The sequence below is a fragment of the Stegostoma tigrinum genome, chromosome X, assembly GCF_030684315.1.
Source record: "Stegostoma tigrinum isolate sSteTig4 chromosome X, sSteTig4.hap1, whole genome shotgun sequence".
In the NCBI taxonomy this organism is placed as follows: Eukaryota; Metazoa; Chordata; class Chondrichthyes; order Orectolobiformes; family Stegostomatidae; genus Stegostoma; species Stegostoma tigrinum.
In genome coordinates, this window is record NC_081404.1 from 5010441 (window position 1) to 5031480 (window position 21040).

Genomic DNA, 21040 nt, shown 5'->3' on the forward strand with positions numbered 1-21040 from the left:
AAAAAAAAGCTGAATTCGAGAAAAAGTTGCTGTGAACAAGCTGCTCCAGATAATCTCACCTAATTCAAAAACAAAACAAAACCACAACATCATTTCAGACTGAAACCTATTCATTATTTTGAAAGACACTGGAAGAGCATCAGGATATTGTATTTTCTGAAGAATCTGTGTATACAAGGCTTCATTGGGAAAGGTGCATGTTTGGTGACAGGACTGCACAAGTTCCAACGCACGTCCAGTGACTCTGAAATATCCCACACTTTTGCATTTGGTCTTCACAAATAACCCATTGGCCAAATTACGCCTGTTCTTTTGGAATGTTTCAATCTCTGCAGGAAGCCTGTTTTGTTCTCTGCACTTTCCGGGAACAGCGGGAGAGAGAGAGAGAGAGAGAGAGAGAGTGAGAGGGAGAGAGAGTTTTGGCAATTTTAATTGTTATAAATGTTTACTCCTCTATCATTCCATGTGGGTCAATGATGTTATACTTGTTATATATGTTTATTCCTGATCGTAAACAACAATTGTGTTTGGTGATGAACCTGATTCACATATCATTTTATGTGAAGTATAAATTCATAAGGTGTATTCTTGTGGAGTTTTATTTCACCTGGTGATATATCGAGCAGTGGGAACAGAGCTCTCAAGCTCTCCTCTTGCATCCACTCTGACATACACTGGGCTCTCGTCACAGAGACACAGTTCAATTAGAAATTGGGTGTCAAACATTATACAGGAATACAGGGAAATCTACCCGATTTTTTTGTTCATTAATCTATCACAAACACTCATTGCTGAGACTATTACAGAAATGGTAAAAAAACCAGATTGATTTGCAAAGTATCAACAAGGTTTGGCTGGTTAGTGTGGTTGGGGATTTTTGGCTTGAGTTTGAAGTCATGGTGAGTCAGGCTACTCGACAGGAGGTAACACCACGAAAGGTGACGTGTGAAGGGCAGATGGACAAATCAGAAGGTGAGTCTATTGCGTTTGTAGGTAGTTCTTTGCAGGTGATGCACATTGCAGCGCAAAAGGAAATGGTACACATTGCAGCTGGAGGAGCAGATGGTCTACTCCAAGCTTGCACTGCTCCAGCTTCAGACACACAATTCCTCATTGAACTATTAAAGTACTCAGCTGCTTCTGACCAGCAGCCTGCTGCACCCCTCTGACTGATACCTCTTAAAAAAGATCTTTACCCTGATCTGTACACCTTGATGGCCCGTTGAAGTCAGAGAGCCAAAGAGTCATACAGCAATAAAACAGGCCCTTTGGTCCAAGCAGTCCAGACTGAAAATAATCCCAAACTAAAATAGTCCCACCTGCCTGCTCCTGGCCGTTATTCTTCAACACATTTCCTATTCAGATATCCATCCAAATGTCTTTTCAACATTGTAACTGTACTCACATCCACCACTTCCTCAGGAATATCATTCCACACATGAATGACCCTTTGCGTTGAAACAATTCCTCTTCATGTCTCTTTTTAAGAAATCTCTCTCCTCTCAACTAAAAAAAAATGAGTTTCCTGGGTGCCAGACCAAATGCACGTTTTGTGCTCCCTCATCTGAAAATTCCCCATCTTGGAGAAAAGACAACAACCATCAACTCTATCTGGAACTCTCATTATTTTATAAAATTTCAGCAGGTCATCTCTCCGCCTCCCAGCCTCCAGTGAAATCAATCCCAGCCTACACAGCCTTTGTTCACAACTCAAACCTTCTATCCCAGGCAACATCCTTGTAAATCTCTTCTGGACCCTCTCCAGCTGATTTGTTTGTGTTCACTGGTCTGTCGTGAGAAAATGTGAATGACTTTTTAAATGTAATTTCGCATTTCCTTTCCCTTCACTCTCTCACAGTGAATTCACTGGCACTTGTGATTTTATTCAGAGGAAAATGTGGAATCTCCTCATGCACCACTTGTTACCTCGTTGCCATGGCAACAGCGGATCTACTGTATGTTATCCTTGAGGTCATACTCTCCCGGATCAATGATTATTATTTCCCTGTCAATTTCTTGCATGTGACCGCTCCCTGTAAAATTACCTCTGTGCTGCGCCGCGCTGCCACTGATTGTTCTGTCTGGTTCACCGTCACGTTTTCCTTTGATTGATTTGTTGCCATTTGTTGCCAGAAGTTGAAAATGAAATATTGCACCAAGAAAATTGCAACAGCAGTTCCAGTAACAACAGGCATTCTGGCCTGTTTCAAAAACATTCCCACCTACTTCAGGTTTGAATCTTTCAGAATGATGAACAACGTCGATTGGTTCTGCACTAACAGGGAAGCATATTATTACGCTTCCATATGGAAAGAATTCAAATGCTTTGAAAAGGTATTAACTCCAATGCTCCCATTTGCTTTAATTCTTCTGTTCAACGCTCTGACTGTAAAGTCCATTTTACTGGCCAGTCGGGCCCGTAAGAGACTGAGGGATAAGAGCAAAGTGCAAAATTCTTGTGACCGAGAGATGGAGAGCAGGAGAAAGGTTATTATTTTACTCTTCACGATATCCTGTAGTTTCATCGTTCTATGGCTGTGGTACCTTTTGATGTTTTTTGACACTTTTGATTCATTGTCCCACAAAAATGCTGAACTTATGTTCCAATATGTTGCAGATATGCTCTGCGATATAAGCTGTGCACAAACACACTTATTTATGTTGCAACACTCTCCAAGTTCAGAGAGAAGTTCGCAAAAGCACTCATGTTACCTTTTAAGCAAATAATTTACTGTAAGCATCAATAAACAAATGGTGTGAAGGGTAATGGCTGACAGTGTTTGTTAGATGAATGGAGGAAAAGGAAGGTTCTGGAGAGCAAGTCTGTCCAGTATTACTGATGATGAAGTGAGTATTCAGCCCAATGACAAAAGGATGTTGTAAAACAGGCTATTTTGAGTACCACAAGGGACTTCTGCATCAAGTACAATGTATTCAACTTGATTAATTAGGGAAGGAACAGTGTCATAATGCATCCTGCGGAGCAAGAAACGAGACAGATTTTACAGGAACCAAAACAAAGTTGCAGGAAAAGCTCAGCAGGCCTGGCAGCGTTTGTGAAGGAGAAAACAGAGTTGATGTTTCGTCTCCAATGACCCTTCCTCGGAATTTACAGAAATTGTTGCCTACATGTTTTTTTTAATTCTGAGCTCCTCACCTGAGGAAGAGTACATTATTCTTTAAAATGCAAAGGCTGTGCATGTCCACGTGCCAAACTGTGAGAACAATTTACATATGATCATCATGGAATATTTTCCTCTAATTATTACAATTTGCAAATCCTGCCGAATGGGTAAGAGTGACTGACATGGCTTCACAGAGACATTTGGCAAATTGCAAAATTGCAGAACCCATCGCAAACCTGAATTCAATGTGAGACAACAGGGTGTAGAGCTCGATGAACACAGCAGGCCAACCAGCATCATAGAAGCAGGCTCCCTCCACTCCAATCCCATCCTCACCATAAAATCCGTGGACAAGGGAGGCGCAGTTCTAGTCTGGCACCCCGACATCTACTTTGTTGAGGCCAGGCGCAAACTCTCTGACACATGCTCCTACTGCCCACTGGATCATTACCCCACTCCCAAGCATCAAACCATCATCTCCCAAACCATCCACAAACTCATCACCTCAGGTGACCTCCCATCCACATCCTCCAACCTCATTGTTCACAACCCCACACCGCCTGCTTCCATCTCCTTTGCAAAATCCACAAACCTGACTGCCTGGTCGATCCATTCTCTCCGCGTGCTCCTGCCCCATCGGACTTATCGCCACCTATCTCGACTCCATTTTCTCCCCCTTGCTCCAGGAACACCCTGCCGACATCTCTGATAACACACATGCTCTCCACCTCCACCCAAATGTTCAATACTCCTGTCTGCAGCATTTTTCTGTGGGCTTATTGTCCCTACACACATGCATTCCCATTGCAGATGGCCTAAAGGCCCTCCACTTCTTCCTGCCCCACAGGCCTGACCAGGCCCACTCCACTGACATACTCATCCGCTTAGGCAAACTCGCCCTCACCCTCAACAACTTCTCTTTCAATTCCTCCCATTTCCTACAGACGAAGAGGGCGGTCATGTGTAGCTGTATGGGCCCAAGCTATGTCTGCCTCATTGCAGGTTGTGTGAAACAATCCCTCTTCCGTAGCTATACTGGCCCTGAACCCCACCTCTTCCTCCATTACATTAATGACTGTATTGACACCACCTCATGCTCCCACGAGGAGCTCGAACAGTTCGTCCACTTCACCAACACCTCCCACCCCAAACTTAAGTTGACCTGGACCACCTTTAACACCTCCCTCCCCTTCCTGGACCTCTGTGTCTCCATCTCAGGCAACCACCTCTGATGAAGGGTCTAGGCCCGAAACGTCAGCTTTTGTGCTCCTGAGATGCTGCTGGGCCTGCTGTGTTCATCCAGCCTCACATTTTATTACCTCGAAACTAATATCCATTTCAAACCCACCGACACACGCACCTACTCAAAATACAACTCCTCCCACCCACCTTCCTACAAAAATGTCATCCCGTCTTCCAAATTCCTTCACCTCTGCCGCATCTGCTCCCAGGATGAGGCATTCCACTCCAGTACGTCTCAGATGTCCTCGTTTATCAAGGACCGCAATGTTTGCCCCGCCGCCGAGACCAAGAATGCCTTCGACCACATTTCCTGCAATTCATTCTTCACACCCTGTCCCCACAATAACAACCAAAAAAGAATAGCCCTCGTCCTCACATACCAGCCCACCAGCATCAGCATCCAAAGCGTCATCCTCTGACAGTTCCGGCATCTGCAATCCGGCCCCACCACCAAAGACATTTTTCACTCCCCACCCTTGTCTGCTTTCTAGAGGGACCACTCACTCTGTGACTCCCTGTCGGCTCCACAATCTCCTCCAGACCCACCACACCCATCACTTTTCCCTGCAAACGCAAGAAGTGCTACATGTGCCCCCATACCTCCTCCCTCACCCCCAACCCAGGCCCCAAGAAGACTTTCCACATCAAGCAGATAGTCACAGGAACAATGTGGTACACTGCATCCGCTGTACCCGTTGTGGCCTCCCCTCCATCAGGGAAACCAAGCGGAGGCTTGGGGACCACTTTGCAGAACACCTCCGCTCGGTTTGCGCTTAACAACTGCACCGCTCAGTTGCAAAACCATTTCAACTCCCACTCCTATTCCTCAGACGACACGTCCATCCTGGGCCTCCTGCAGTGCCACAACGATGCCAACTGAAGATTGCAGGAACAGCAACTCATATTCCGCTTGGGAACCCTGCAGCCCACTGGTATCAATGCAGATTTCACAAACTTCAAAATCTCCACTCCCCCTACTGCATCCCAAAGCCAGCATCCCGTCCCCACCTCCTAAACTTGTACTTCTTCTCACCTATCCCCTCCTCCCACCCCAAGCCACGCCTGAATTTCCTACAGACTAACCTCATCCTGCCCTATTGACCTGTCCGTCCGCGCTGGACTGACCTGTCTCCTCCCTACCTGCCCACCTACACTTATCCTGACTGGCTCCATCCCCACCTCTTTGACTTGTCTGTTTTATCTCCACCTGTCTACTCTATCCATCTTCCATCCAACACCTTGGTATCTTGGACTCCCCAGCATCTGCAGTTCCTATTCTCTCTGGATTCAATGCGAATGGGGTACAATCTCTCCACTGTTGTGAGACTTATGGAAGAAAATGTAAGATGCTTGAATTTGTCTGAGAGGATGGGTAACTCTGGTTCAGGATATCACTGCAGGATTTCCTCACTGTCGTGTCCCAGGCCCAACCATTTTACGTTGCATCCAGTATAATGTCAGAGGGAAGGATTTTCATTGGTGATTGCAGAAGTTTCAGCGGAACAGATGAAGAAAGACAAATATGGGTCAATTTCGTGACGATGCAGAGACATTCAGAAGAAGTAAGATGGAATTGGTAGAGAAGAGGAACAAGGTCTTTGTGTCTCTCTGAACAGTAAAAGACACATTCTTCCCCAAAATAATCAAGATTCAATGATCCAGTGAAAGTGTGGAAATGAAACAAATTCGGTATTGCAGAAAGGTTGCATTGGACAAATTAATGAAGCTGATTTGAGAGGACAAGATGTCCTTTTTCTGACAATGTTGAATGAGACGTGGACAGAGATAATGGATGCATTGAGTATCACATTTCAAAATGACATTGACAGCTTAATGTGGACTGATGCTTGGTATTTTGACAAAACTACACCATTATTTAAACAAGGAAGGAGTACAACAGTGTGAAAAACAGATTTTCAAACCTGACCTCAGATGCTGAGAAGGTGATTTGTTTTGTAGAAAGCGCACAATTCTTTGACAAGTAGAAAAAGTCTCTCTGATTCAGCAGTTTCAACACAGAATTCGAAAAGTGAGAACTGAATGGATTTCCTGAAGATCTTCCAAGTAGAGTTCATGTGGCAAAGCAGTGGATGTGGTGTATTTTGGATTATCAGAAGGCTTTTGAGAAAGTGCCTAATGGGAATCAATATAAATGTGCATGGGCTTGCTCCCCAAGAAGTTGCAGAGAGGAATCGTGATTTGGAATGCAGAAGGCAGAACTTGTTTCCAAAAATATGATAAGGGAGAAGAGTGTGTTGTTCCTTTAAGAAGTAATGTGTTTTTTTTTCACTTAGAGATTTATACAGGAAAAATAATATCTGTGGAGAGCCAAATAATTTGAATCAAGCACTTTGCGACTGCAAGTCAATTGAATTTAAATCTCAACATTTTGACAACCTTGGGCCAAAACTGTTATTTGGAAACTGATGTGCATTCCGAGGTATATAAGGAGAGGGCTTTTGAAAATCAGTGTGAGAGCGAACCAGCATCTGAGTAATAAGCATTGTGCTCTCACAAGAAATTGCTCAGCTATCTGATGAAGCATGATTCATCGACAAAGGTTCGATGTCACTTCTCGCCAAGAGTCTTCACAGAAGACTTCGCAAAGAAAACATCCTTGATGGCCAGATCAGTGGAAAAGTTGAGAACAACAGAAGAAAGACGAGTCGACTCTGAGAGAGTAAATTTAAATTTATTTTCATATTACTTGGAATTTTTTTAGAAGTGGGGCTTGTGTTTGATACATTAGGGAATAGTTTTGAGTTCGGAGGGAACTGCTCACTTTGTGACAACTTCTCTTAACTTGCGCACTGTGAGGGTTAAATAAATAAATTGTCACTTGTTTCTAAAGTGAGTATCAGTGATATTCGTTCAGTTAACGTTTGTTTCTGAGCTACAATGCCACCTCAAATTAGGCATAATGTCACAAATATGAGAGGGACGTAGAACTCGGAATCAAGATACACTCGGCCACATGTCTTCTCAAATATGAAATACTTACGGATGGACAAAATCTGACTATGATCTGCATCGAAGATAAAGAAACAATTTCCAAGAATAGCAGTTTGCATAAAACAGCAAGACAACAGAAATTACATTTTCTGCAATATAATACAATATTTTGATGCCCCCCCTTTCTCAGCAACATCATTCAGTCATTGCCGCCCTCCCTATCTCTGTGCACTTAATTACCTTCCATGCCCTCTTGATTTTGGTATCATCCTGCACCCATTGCAAACCCTCTTATCCTGGAGACACCTCTAACCTACTGATTGTTTTTTTTTCCGCTTGACCCTGATAATTGTTTGCCAGATTTTGGTTGCTTTAAGGTTTTCGTTGCATTCTTCTGCGATTGTGACACTCCCTCCCTTGCTCTTGAAAGCCTTTGCCACAACTCTCCCAAACTCGGAAAACTTCTTCAACACCTTCCAGCCTGAGAGAAATTGGCCATTACAATGCACAGGAATTCCAACATTGTCTTCCTTTGTCAAAACTGAAAGTGTTCAAAACCGGATACTTGGAACTAACGAGTGATGACTTTAAACAGATCATCCAAGTGGCTTGCTCGATCAATTTCATGTAAAAATAACTGAAATGGATATGGTCTCAAAGTACCAGCTCAAGATATGGGAGTCGGGCATTAGAGAGACAATGGGTGAACAAAGATATTGATATCACTTTCCTCACATTCCTTGGTGTTGTACATAATTGTGACACCAGCAGAAATCTCTGCGCTACTCCATCAGCTACAGATGTCCATCCTGAAAATGCCCCACTAAGTTCATCTTCCTGTCCTCGCTGACTTCTCAATTTTACCGACTCTAATGTAGAGAGTCCTAAACAATGGGCTTGTGTTTTTTTTTAAGGAGTCAAACGTTATCAAACTACTTCTGAAAATCCAGATACATCACATTCAACTTTCCCCTGTTTGTTAACTCTTCAAAGAGTCAGACAGTCATAGATTGGTATCGTATGGCCACAGACCCTGCGATCCAACTCATCCAGGATGGTCACATTCCCGAAATGAAACTATTCCCATTTACCGGTCTTTGCTTACATTGCTATACAAATCTTTTCTAAAACACGGAAACAGTGTTTTTAACCTTCTAACTGCACTTGCATCTTCCACTTCTTCTGACAACTTGGTCTACACACCTATCACCTTGTGTTTGAAAAAGTTCCTGCTCAGGTCCCTTTCAAATTTTTCTCCTGTCAGTTTAAGCCGAAGCCCTCCAGTTCTGGGTTCCCCAACTTGAGGAGAAGACCTCAGTTATTTAAAGAACGTAGAATATTGAACAGTGCAGCACAGGAATGTTCACTTCAGACCATGAAGTTGTGCTAAACGTGACACCAAATTGAACGTTTCCCCTCTGCCTGGTCCATATCCCTCCATTTCTTGCATATTCATAAGCTTACCTAAAAATCCCTGAAACACCGCTGCTGCACTTGTGTCCACCAGCATCCCTGGCACCACTTTCCACATTCCTGTCACTCTTTATGTAAAAAAAATCTTGTCCTACAAGCCTCCATTGATATTTCCCGCTCTCACCTTAAATGCATGCCCCCGAGAATTCGACATTTCACCATTGGGAAGAAAGATTCTGACAGTCAATTTTATCTGTACATCTCATCATTTTACAGACTTTTGTGAAGTCTCACTTCAGGCTCTGCTGCGTCACAGAAAAGAACCCGACTTTTTCGCCATTCTCTTCATAGCTCATACCTTCCAATCCAGACGGCAGCCTAGGAAATATCTTCTGCTCTCTCTGGAAAGCTTCCACATATTTTATGGAGTGTAGCGACAGAATTGAATGCAATATTCAAAGTGTGGCCTAACTAAAGTCTCAGAAAGCTGCAACATGGCAACATAACACTTGCACTTAATTCCCCAACCAACAAAGGCAGCAGGCCATACACCTTCTTTATCACCCTGTCTACTTGAGGGACCACTTTCAGGGAGCTACGTACTTCAACCCCAAAATCTTTCTGTCCATCAATGCTGTTCAGGGACCCGTCATTCGCTGTATGCGTTTCCTTAAAATTTGATCTCCCAAAGTGCAGTACCTCACACTTACCTGTATTAAACTCCATCTGCCATTTGTCCTCCCACATTGGCAATTGATCTATACCCGGCTGTACCCGTTGGCAACTTGCTACACTCAGCAAAACTCCACGGATCTTGACACCGTCTGCATACTGACCAACACACCCCATCTGCATTTTCATAACCAGCAGCAGAGGTTCCAGTCTGGATCACAGCAGAACACAGCCAGTCATGGCCCTCCAGCCTGAAAAAAAGCCCCCTTCCACCACTACCCTCTGCCTTCTATTGGCAAGCTCATTCTGAAACCGTGCAGCCCACTCACCATGGGCCCATGCATGTTAACGTTCTGGATGACCCTACAGTAAGTGACCTTGTCAAAGGCCTTACTAAAATCCATGTGTATAACATCCACTACTCTAATGTCATTGATCACCTTTATGACCTCGTCAAAAAATTAAATCAACTTAGTTAGACATGACCTGCCCCGCAAACAGCCATGCTGACGATCACTAATTGCATCATTCTTTTCCAAATGTACATAAATCCTCTCCCTAAGACTTACCTCCCATTGCTTTCCAACTTCTCAAATAGCTTCCCTTATCAACACCCCGAATGATTGGATCAATTTCTACATATTCTCATGAACTTGCAAAAATCCATTGCCCATTGTGTTTCTAAAACAGTGCTTCTGCAATCAAGTTTTCTATCATAAAAGGAGATGACACATACCTGATGGGCCAAAAGGGCTCTTTTGTACTGTATGAGTCTATGGTTCTCTGAGACAAAACTTGATCCTCAACAAAAGCTGGATGAATGAATGATTCATTGACTGGACCAGCATTTATTGTCTCTCCATTATTGCTCTTGAGGAGGTGATGGTGAGCTGCCTTCCTGAACTGCTGCATCCAGGAGTTGAATGTTGACACACACTGCTTTTTTTTTTAATGAGTGAGTTCCAGGCTTTTGATTCAAAGACATATAAGAACGGCGATATATTGACAAGTCAGGATGGCGAGTGACATGGAGGGGAACTTGTGGGTGCTAGTGCTCCCTAGTATCTGCTGCCCTGGTCCTTGCAGATAGAAGGGTCATGGGTTTGGACTGACTGAGGAGCCTTGGTGAACCTCTCCAGTGCAGCTCATAGATAGTACACGCTGAGGTCCATTGCTGGATGGAGTGGATACCTGCTGATTTGGTGTCAAACAATGTGCGGGTTAGGAAATTTGGCATTACTAAAATGCTCATCATGTTCAGGGATGTGTAGATTAGGTGGGATACAAGGGGATAGGTCTGGGTGTGATGCTCTGGTGTTCAGTGTGGACTTACTGGGCCAAAGGTCCTGTTTCCACAATGCGGGGCTTCTATGATTCGACGTGCTGTCAGTCAAACAGGCATAATTGGCACAGAATGTGTCAGCCATCCAGGTGAGTAAACTTCGGAACTTCAGTCTCACTAAGCTGTTGTGAAGATTCAGTGACAGAATGCTGGCTATAAGACGTCTATTAGGATTTTTTTGGTTTTTTTGAGCAGCATTTGATACAGACGTGCCTCGATACAAATGAAATAAACAGCCGATGAGGCTCTGGTGATTTTTTTTTTCAAGCTGGAACAGCAGAAGCAATGTGACGGGATGGGTTCAAGCTCGTGAAGAACCAGGATTTTAATTTAATGTTCAGTTGCCGATGCAGTTTCGAGACTGCCACACATCTCTCCCCGCTGCAGCAATTGTAGCCGCTGATGTGCAGGGCATCCTGTTGTCCTCACTGAGGATAAACAACAAAATGCAGCTGAAGAGTATATACTGGATTTAGATTTGAATATATATCTGGATTAAAATGTTGAATTATCGCGAGAAAACAAGGGTCCATCTTTGGTACCAATCGCCATCCGGCTCACTAAAGTCCTTCAGGGAATGAAACTGCTCACTTTACCTCGTCTGGCCTACATTTGACTCCAGATCCACAGCAATGTGGTTGGCTCTCAGGTGCAAGCAATGACGCCCATCTCCTGTGAAAGAATAAAGAATTCAAAGCTTGAGTTCTCGCTTTTTTCGAGTTTTCTCTTAATGTTCTTCCCTCCTGGACTGCAGAAAGGCACATGAGGCAATCTATTTAATTGAATGTGTTTCTGCAAATTGTGTGTTTATGGGATGTTACAATATTGGAACATATGTTGCTCAGGACTTAAATACTGCATTATTGTGTGAGGTTTTCTGATAGATTTAAGTTATCCCAATTCTTCTTTCTTTTGTTTGTGTTTTAGCTACATTGGATGAATAAAGGGTGTTTTGCTTCAAACGCTGGTAGTCTGACCAATTGAAGTGCACCGGTTGACAACGTCTTACACTTGCTTTTAAAAATAAGAGAAAAGTCAGATAAAGAGAGTGATGTTTATTTCCGTGTCATTTTCAGAGAATGATATGGTGCTGACTGCAATGATTTCAGGTCTCCAAGTTGTATTTGTCACGGAACGGCTTAATAGAGTCAGCAGGAGGCACTGATGGCTCAGAGAAAAGGACAACCCACGAGGAAAGCGGATGGCAGTGAGTGCGGGTCATTGCTCAGCGTGTCCGGCAGCTGGGGCCTCCAAGGAGCCTCAGTCATGAACAATAAACTCTAGTTTGCATCGTTGGAAACAACAGAGATACGGGTGAAAAAATGTCTGAAGAGATAATTTAGCGCACAGTATCAATGCCTTCTGCCTGAAAAGGGTTTTCCCATGGGCTGCCGAGCATCAAGAAGTGCTTTTGGGCACAACATCTGATGGTCTGTTCATGAAATATCACAGTCAAACGACACAGTCACTGTCAGCCGAGAGGAGTGCTTCACTTGAGGGGATCCCGTGCCTCAGGCAAGGGGTGAGAGTAAAACTGTCGAGCCTCCACTTTAAGCCGAAAGAAACAAATGGGGCACACGCACACAGAATTTACCCTCGGCTGGAATCGAAACAGAGTTCATGCTGATGTGCAACAGCAGTGCCAGCCACTGAGTCACCAGTTAGCATTCAGAACAGCGCGAGATATTGAATTGCCTCCCATTGCTGATTTAATGCCCATCAGGTCAGCTTCATGTGAGGAGAACCATGCCTCAGTCGAGAAGTGATGGTGGAAATGTGGGAGCTTCGTTTTAAAAATAAAGAAAGAATGAAAACGCAACGTCTCCCAGAACGGGAACAGAACCCATATTGTTAGCATCACTTTAGCATGACAAACCAGTCACTCAGCCAACTGAGCAAACAAAGGCCCTGCAGCAGCCGCACCTCAGTCCCTTCTCAGCCTGGAAAAAAGCGAGTGAACCGTCTCTGGGCTGCTCTCAATGCCACTTTCTCTTCCCTGAGGAAAGAAACAGGATGGCTGGCATCTATTCAATTGAGCTGAGGAAGGCACAGTGCAAGGCCATCTCCTTCCGGTCTGCAGACAACAGTTTTTGCACTACAACAGGTAACATTCCGTAAAGGAAAGTATGAGGGTGTCGCTGGCCAGGCAGCGTATATTGACCATCCCTAATTTCCCAGAAAGCAGTGAAGAGTCAACCACATTGCTGTGGGTCTGGAGTCATACGTTCGTCAGACCAGGTAAGGGCGGCAGCTTCCTTCCCTGAATGCCATCAGTGAACCAGATGGTTTTATTTTCCCTCAACTATCGGCAAAGGATTCATGGTCATCATGAGATTATTACTTCCAGCTGTTTTAAAAGTAAACTTCAAATCCCACCACCTGCCGCTTTGGGATTTGAACCCAAGTCCCCAGCACTTTATCTGGGTTTCAGGATTAAAAGAGTAGCGGCAAGAACAGTAAGATTTTGGCACCCCTGAAGTTATCAAGTAGTCACTGACATTTCGATCACAATGGAACACTGTTCCACCATTCAAATTTACTTCTTTACGAACTGCAATTTTCTTTGTCTTGGAAAGGCACGAAGTCTCAGGTCGCCTGCCACTTCAATGCACCACTGTGTTCGCTGGTCAACATCGGTGCCTGGGACTTGCTGCAGTGCTCCAGTCAGGCTCAGCACAAGCTGGAGGAACAGAATAACATTTTCTGCTTGGGAACCCCAAAGTCTTCAATATTGAGATGAATAATATTAGACCCTGAGTGCATTCTCCCATCTCCTTTGTCCATGGCCACATACTAGTCCCTGTCATGGCATGGGCTGCTTTCAGCACAGCCTACTCATTATCTCCAAGACCATCTTTCCTCCTTGCTGGCCTTATTACCACATAGGACCTGGCAATCACAGAGTGGTCCGGTATTTATCACCCATCCGTAGTTCTCCTTCAGAAGGTGTCGGGGAGCTGTCTTCTTGATCCACTGCAGTCCATGTGCTGAATGTAGACTCACCATGCCCTCAGAAAGGGCATTCTAGGATTTTGATCCAATGGCATTGAAGGAACAGCAATATGTTTCCACATCTGGATGCTGAGTGGTTTGGAGGGGAGTTTGCAGGGAGTCGTCTTCCATGAATCTGATTCCCTTGTCATTCGGAACGGGAGCAAATAATGTGGCTTCCCCTCATTCAGTCTTTGCGAGTCTAACTTTCTCTCTCTCTCTATCTCTCTCTCTCTCTCTCTCTGCGGGCTCTGCCTGTCCGTATCTGTTGATTCCTTTGACCCCCACATCCCCTTTCCTCAACACTTCACCGTTTCCAACAGCCGTCCTTTCTGAAGAAGGGTCACCAGGATCTGTTTCTCACTTCACTGATGCTACCAGACCTGTTCAGCTACTCCAGCAATTTCTGTTTCTGTTTCAGATCATCAAAATCTGACATTCATTATTTTAACCTCTCTAAGAGGACGTCTTGTTACTCGCTGTACAATGACTTTAAAGGCACTCTATTTTCTGGATTGCTGACGAACACATATCAGAACACAAACATGAGATACCGAGGTTCATGACGACTGAATATTATTGCTATTTGCCAGGTTTAATTTTGGATTCAGCTGCTAGATCGGATTTATCAATGTTTCAGATTGTTTCAATTTTAATATGATGAAGGTAATCAAAACTGAAACTCGGGGTCTTGCAAAACAAAATTTCTCAGATGATCATTAAATGTTCTTTGCCATTGAATAAAAGACATTTGACTCTGGAAATGAGATCCAAAGCTTTGCTTGGATGTGATACCTGACTCAAATTATGAAAGCTGGTGAAATGATCTGTGAAGCTGCTCAATGAACCTGCAACAAATGTGCACACTCAATCAGATATTCTTTTTGTGTGAGTATTTTGCAAGCATTCTGTTCTGTCAAAAATGCGTGTTAGATCTTTTGTGATTCTTGCTATTAATATGTGCATTGTACAAGTTTGTACGAACTGACAGATGAACTTTCCGACAAGATTCAAGAGAAGGCATGGTCCCTTCAAATCTGTCCTTCTATTGGCCACCATTATGCCTGATCTGATTGTAACCTGACATGCGCCAACCCCTGAAAATCCTTCATTCATGTCCCGACCATGAATTCATCCCCCTCTACTTTAACCATTACTCAACGACTCTGCCTCCACAGGTCTTTCAGGACCAGGGTACCAAAGCTTGACAGCCATCTTTATTTTTTTTTAAACAAGTTGGCATCATCCCTCCTTAAACTGAGCCACACATTATTGTGAAGCATTTACCTCGAGTTCGAGATTGTCCTCCCAATGCGATAGCCAAAATGTCACGACTCGACAAGTTCATGTCTCGTTGAATCAAGTCAACTCATAGATTTCTGAACTTCAGCAGATGGAAACCTCACCTTCTCAAAAATGTTCATCACGAAACAACCCGTCCATTCTAACTTTTACTGTGCATTCTGTCATGCCCGTCCGTAGATGGGGTGACCAACACCATATATCGTATTCTCACCATATTTCCTGACGAAAAATGTTCTCATATTTATGAAAATAAAAACTCGTCGCAATTAAAACAAAATTGTATTGACCTTCCTCGTTACTTTTTGCACCTGCATGCAAGTTTTGTGTTTAAACTTATGTTGAACTCATACTCTGGGAGAACTACAGGCCTCTCTCCAACTAGCTCATACTCTCTAATCCAGGTAGCATCCTCGTCAAACTCTTTGGCATTCCCTCCCGATCGGTCGTGTCATGTGGTGACCAGAATTGAAGGCCAGCACTCGAAGTGCGGCATGAACAAAGTCTTAAAATTTTGCAACATAACATCCTGACTCTTGTACGCATGCCCCAAACAATAAGCAAGCATACCAGACAGATGCTTGACCACCCGATGTACTTGCGTGCGCAAATTCAGTGTTACCCACTTTAAACCCAAGATCTCAAAGTGTGGTAAGAAATAATGGGAACTGCAGATGCTGGAGAATCCAAGATAACAAAGTCTGAAGCTGGATGAATACAGCAGGCCACGCAGTATCTGAGGAGCACAAAAGCTGACGTTTCAGACCTAGACACTTCATCAGAAAAGGGGGATGGGGAGAGGATTCTGAAATAAATAGGGAGAGAGGGGGAGGCGGACAGGAGATGGATAGAGGAGAAAATAGGTCGAGAGGAGAGTATGGGTGGGGAGGTAAGGAGGGGATAGGTCAGTCCAGGGAGAACAGACAGGTCAAGGGGGCAGACGAGGTTACTAGGTAGGAAATGGAGGTGCAGCTTGAGGTGGAAGGAGGGGATAGGTGAGAGCATTAACAGGTTAGGAGGCGGGGACGAGCTGGGCTGGTTTTGGGATGCAGTCGGGGGAAGGGAGATTTTAAAGCTGGTGAAATCCACATTGATAACATTGGGCTGCAGGGTTCCCAAGTGGAATACGACTTGTTGTTCCTGCGACCTACGGGTGGCATCATTGTGGCACTGCAGGAGGCCCAGGATGGACGTTTCGTCTAAGGAGTGGGAGGGGGAGTTGAAATGGCTCGTGGCTGGGAGGTGCAAGTGTTTGCTGTGAATCGAGCTTTGGTGTTCTGCAAAGCGGTCCCCAAGCCTCTGTTTGGTTTCCAGAATGTAGAGGGAGCCACGTGTACAGCGGATGCAGTATGCCACATTGGCAGATGTGCAGGTGAACATCTGCTTGATGTGGAAAGTCATCTTGGGGCTTGGGATGAGGGTGAGGGAGGTGGTGTGGGGGCAGGTGTAGCACATCCTGCGGTTGCAGGGAAAGAACCGGTTGTGGTGGGGTTGGAGGGGAGTGTGGAGCAGACGAGGGAGTCACAGAGAGAGTGGTCTCTCCGGAAGGCAGACAAGGGTGGGAATAGGGGATGGAATTTTTGCAGGAAGTGGGTTGGGAGGAGGTGTATTCTATGTAGCTGTGGGAGTCGGCGGGCTTGAAATGGACATCGGTTTGTAGGTGGTTGCCTCAGATGGAGACAGAAAGGTCCAGGAAGGTCAGGGATGTGTTGGAGATGGTCCAGGTGAACTTGAGGTTGGGTGGAAGGCGTTGGTGAAATGGATGAACTGTTCGAGCTCCTCTTGGGAGCATGAGGCAGTGCCGATGCAGTCAACATTGTAATGGAGGAAGAGATGGGGTTTTGGGCCAGTGTAGGTGCGAAAGAGGGACTGTTCCACATAACCTACAAAGCGGCAGGCACAGCATGGGCCCATGTGCGGACCCATGGCCACCCCTTTAGCCTGTAGAAAGTAGGAGGAAACAAAAGAGAAGTTGTTGTGGGTGAGGATGAGTTCGACAAGGTGGATGAGGGTGTCGGTGAAGGGGGACAGGTTGGGCCTGTGGGACAGGAAGAATCGGAGGGCCTTAAGGCCATCTGCATGGGAAATAAAGGTGTATAGGGACTGGACGTCCATGGCGAAAATGAGGTGTTGGGGACCGGAGAATTGGAAGTTCTGGAGGAGGCGGAGGGCGTGGGTGGTGTCACAGACGTACGTAGGGAGTTCCTGGACAAAGGGGGAGAAAATGGAGTCCAGATAGGTGGAGATGTGTTCGCTGGGGCTCAAGATCTTCTGTATATCAGTGTTGCTCAAACTCATGCCATTTAAGATGTCGTTATATTTGAGAGTGTGCAGAAAATATTTGTAAGGATGTTGCTGGGACTGGCGTGTTTGAGTTTTAGGTAGAGGCTGATTAGGCTGGGAATTCTTTTTTGTGGACTGTTGAAGGCTGAGGGGTGAACGCACAGTGGTTTATCTAATCATGATGGGCATGGTTAGGGGGAATAGCCAAAGTATTTTTCCTCAGTTCAGAGAGCCCTTAACTCTGGGATATGTGCTTAAAGTGAGAGAGCGAAGATTTATATAAGAGCTGAGGTATGATTCATAACGCAGACGGTGGTGCTTGTTTCGATGAGCTGCAGAGGAGGTTGTGGATGTGGGTACAATTTCAGCATTTAAATAACATTTCGATGGATATATGAACAGCAACGGTTTAAAGGAATAGGGGCCAAATGCTGTTAAATAGGACGAGGTCAGATTGAGATGTCTGGTGGGCACAGCTGAGTTGGACTGAAGGGCCTCTTTCCATGTTGTATACTCTATGACCGTAAACGGTGAAAATCAATTCTGTCCCATCAACGATTTCGGAATAATTTGTTCAGACTTCGATAATATTGATACACTTTTACATTCCTTCTTGAAGTTCATGCTGGTCGTTTGTTTTTCAATTCTGCTATCCTCGATTCCATTTTTCTCATGTCAATTGTGATTCCGTCGAACCAGAGTTATCGGACAATGCAGTCAGTGGCCATTCAACTGACATCCCACGTTACTACCTCATTTTAGCGGCTGCCTCCCAAAGCTTTCAGGTCACCACTCTTCAGGTGAAGTACCAAGACCCTCATAAACCGTTTGAGTTTCCCCACCTCAATAAGCAAACAGCGGCATCCAGATAGCCATTTCCTTCTCGACTCATGGAACAAACAGCTGTGCATGCTGTAAAACTGAAATGAAAGCAGATGACGCTGGTGAAACTCAGCAGTTCTGGCAGGATCTGTGCAGACAGCGACAAAGTTCATGTTTTGAGTCCAGTGAACCATCCTCACAATTGACAGTGTTAGAAGGGCGTGGTATATATGATAACGAAAGGGAACTGGTGGGAAATTCATAGATATTATTGGAAGAGTGGACAGTGAAGAAGGTCGTCCAAAAGAGCAAAAGGACCTTGGTCAATTTGGCAAGTGGGTGGAGGAATTGCAGACGTGGTTTCATTTTGGTAGATGTGGGGTATTGTATTTGGACAAGACAAAATGCTGCAGGAATTATGCAATGGTAGGGCAGTGGACAGTATCGTTGAACAGAGAGATAAAAGGGTTCAGGTAAATAGTTCCCTGAAAATGGCATCACAGGTAGACAGGGTGTTGAAGAGAAGGTGATTGCCATGTTTCCCTGAATCAGTCAGTGTACATGGGCTTGTGAATGCAATTTGTGGCTGAACAAATATTGTACCAGCCTCCACCACTTTTGTTTTAAATCACTTTTGGTTTAATGTTACTACACTGAAAAGGATGCAAACAAGATTTCCATGTATGTTACTGAGAATTGATGGTTTGAGTCACAAGGAGAGGCTGGATAGGCTGGGGTATTTTTCCGCTGCAACGTTTGAGTCTGAGGACTGTGTTTGTCGAGGTGTATGAAACAATGAAGGGCACAGAAAAGATGAACAGGCAAAGTCTATTTTTTTTTCTGGGTTATGCAGTTCAACACTAGAGGGCGTAGGTTCAACATGAGAGGGGAAAGATTCAAAGGGGACCTGACGGGCAACTTGTTCACCAGAGGGAGGTGCATGTCTGGGACGAGCTGCCAGAGGAAGTGGTGCAGACTGGTACAATAGGAACACTTCAGCAGCATCAGGATGTGTCCATGAATGGGAAGGTTTAGAGGGGAATAGGCCACAGGCAGGAAAATGGGATGAGCTCACTTTAGGAAAGCTGGCCAAAATGGACAAGTTGGGTCTGTTTCTTGCTGTATGACTCTGTGACTGTGTCTGGGTAAAACTGCTTCTGCTCATCAGTCCTACATTGCAGTCGTCTGATTACAAACTTGCATTCTCCTCATTCTTCTGGGGTTTTCCCTGCCACTGACTGATAATTGTATGGGGAGTTGATCCTGGGTGGCTCATATTATACAAGATAATGAGAGGCAGAGATAGAGTTGATAGCCAGAGACTATTTCCCAGGGCAGAAATGGCTAACACGAGGGGTCATAGTTCAAGCTGGTCGGAGGAAAGTATAGAGGGGATGTCAGAGGCGGGTTCTTGACACAGAGTGCTGTGAGAGCATGGAATGCGTTGAGCAGTTGTGGAAGCAAGGTCATTTTGGGTCATTTAAGAGACTGCTGGACATGCATATGGTCACAGAAATTTGAGGGTGCATACATGAGGATCAATGGTCGGCACAACATCGTGGGCTGAAGGGCCTGTTCTCTGCTGTACTGTTCTATGTTCTATGTTCTATGTTCTATGTTCTATACTACTTTATCATTGAACTTCTAAACGTAGGGCACAGGGTTGAATGGCTTGCCCACTTCTGGCAGTGAATCTCACTCTCTGTGCTTAACACTATCAACCCAGGAGTGGGTGATTTCATTGGAAATGGTTTGGGTCAATATTACAAATTGTTTTAATTTATTATCCTCTCATAACAAGTCAACAGACAAGTTTAACCTTGGAACTTTTTCTCCATCCAGTTTGAACCAAGCTCTCAAAATGACTGACCAAGAATGCTCAACCTCTGAACCCGTTTCTATTTGTTACAGTTAACTGACTAGGAATAAAAATCTTTTGTCGCGGAAAGTATGGTCTCTCTGAATGCATTACTCAAGACCTGGTGGCCATGGCAATTGCAGATCTGCTGCTCACTATCATTCTGTCATCTTGTGGCGAATCAGTTATTGTTAATTCCCAGGATCATTCCTGAACATCACGCCTTTGTGTAGTATTAACTCTGTCCTGGTGATGCAGCAACAGATTGTTCTGTTTGCATCACTGTCACGTTTTCCTCTGATCCGTTTGTTGTCATTTGTTGCCAGAAGTTGAAAACCAAATATTGCACCAAGAAAACTGCAACAGCAGTTCCAGCAACAACAAGCACTCTGCTCTTTTTTGCAAAAAAAATGCCCACTTTCTTCAGGTATGAAGTTTTCAGAATCTATAACAATGTTGAGTGGTCCTGCACGAATACTGAAGCATACTATGAAAATCCCAACGAATAGGATAAACGATGTTTGAAAATGTCTTAACTCCAATGCACTCATTTGCTTAAATTCTGTTGGTTAATATTCTGACAGTCAGGCGCATTTTAGTGGCCAGTCCGGCCCGGAAGCGACCGAAGGATCAAAGCAAGAGGCAGGATCATTGTTCCACAGAAATGGAGAGCAGGAGAAAGTCTATCATTTTTCTCTTCGTGATATCCGGTAGATTCATCCTTCTTTGGTTTTGTTACCGTTTGAAGTATTTTAATACTGTTGGCCTGTTATTGAGTTGCGCTTCTGCAGATATATTCCTGTGTGTTGCAAGTATGCTCCGGGATGTAAACTGCTGCACAAACACATTTATTTACCTAGCAACATTCTCCAAGTTCAGAGAAAAATTCGCAAACTCCTTGATGATTCCTTGTAAGCAAATTATTCATTGTAAGCATCAATAAAACAAATGGTAATTCCACATCATGGCAAGGGTAATAGATAATAGTGATTGCTGGATGAATAACCGAAAGGAAAGGTTCTGCAGGAGCAAATATGT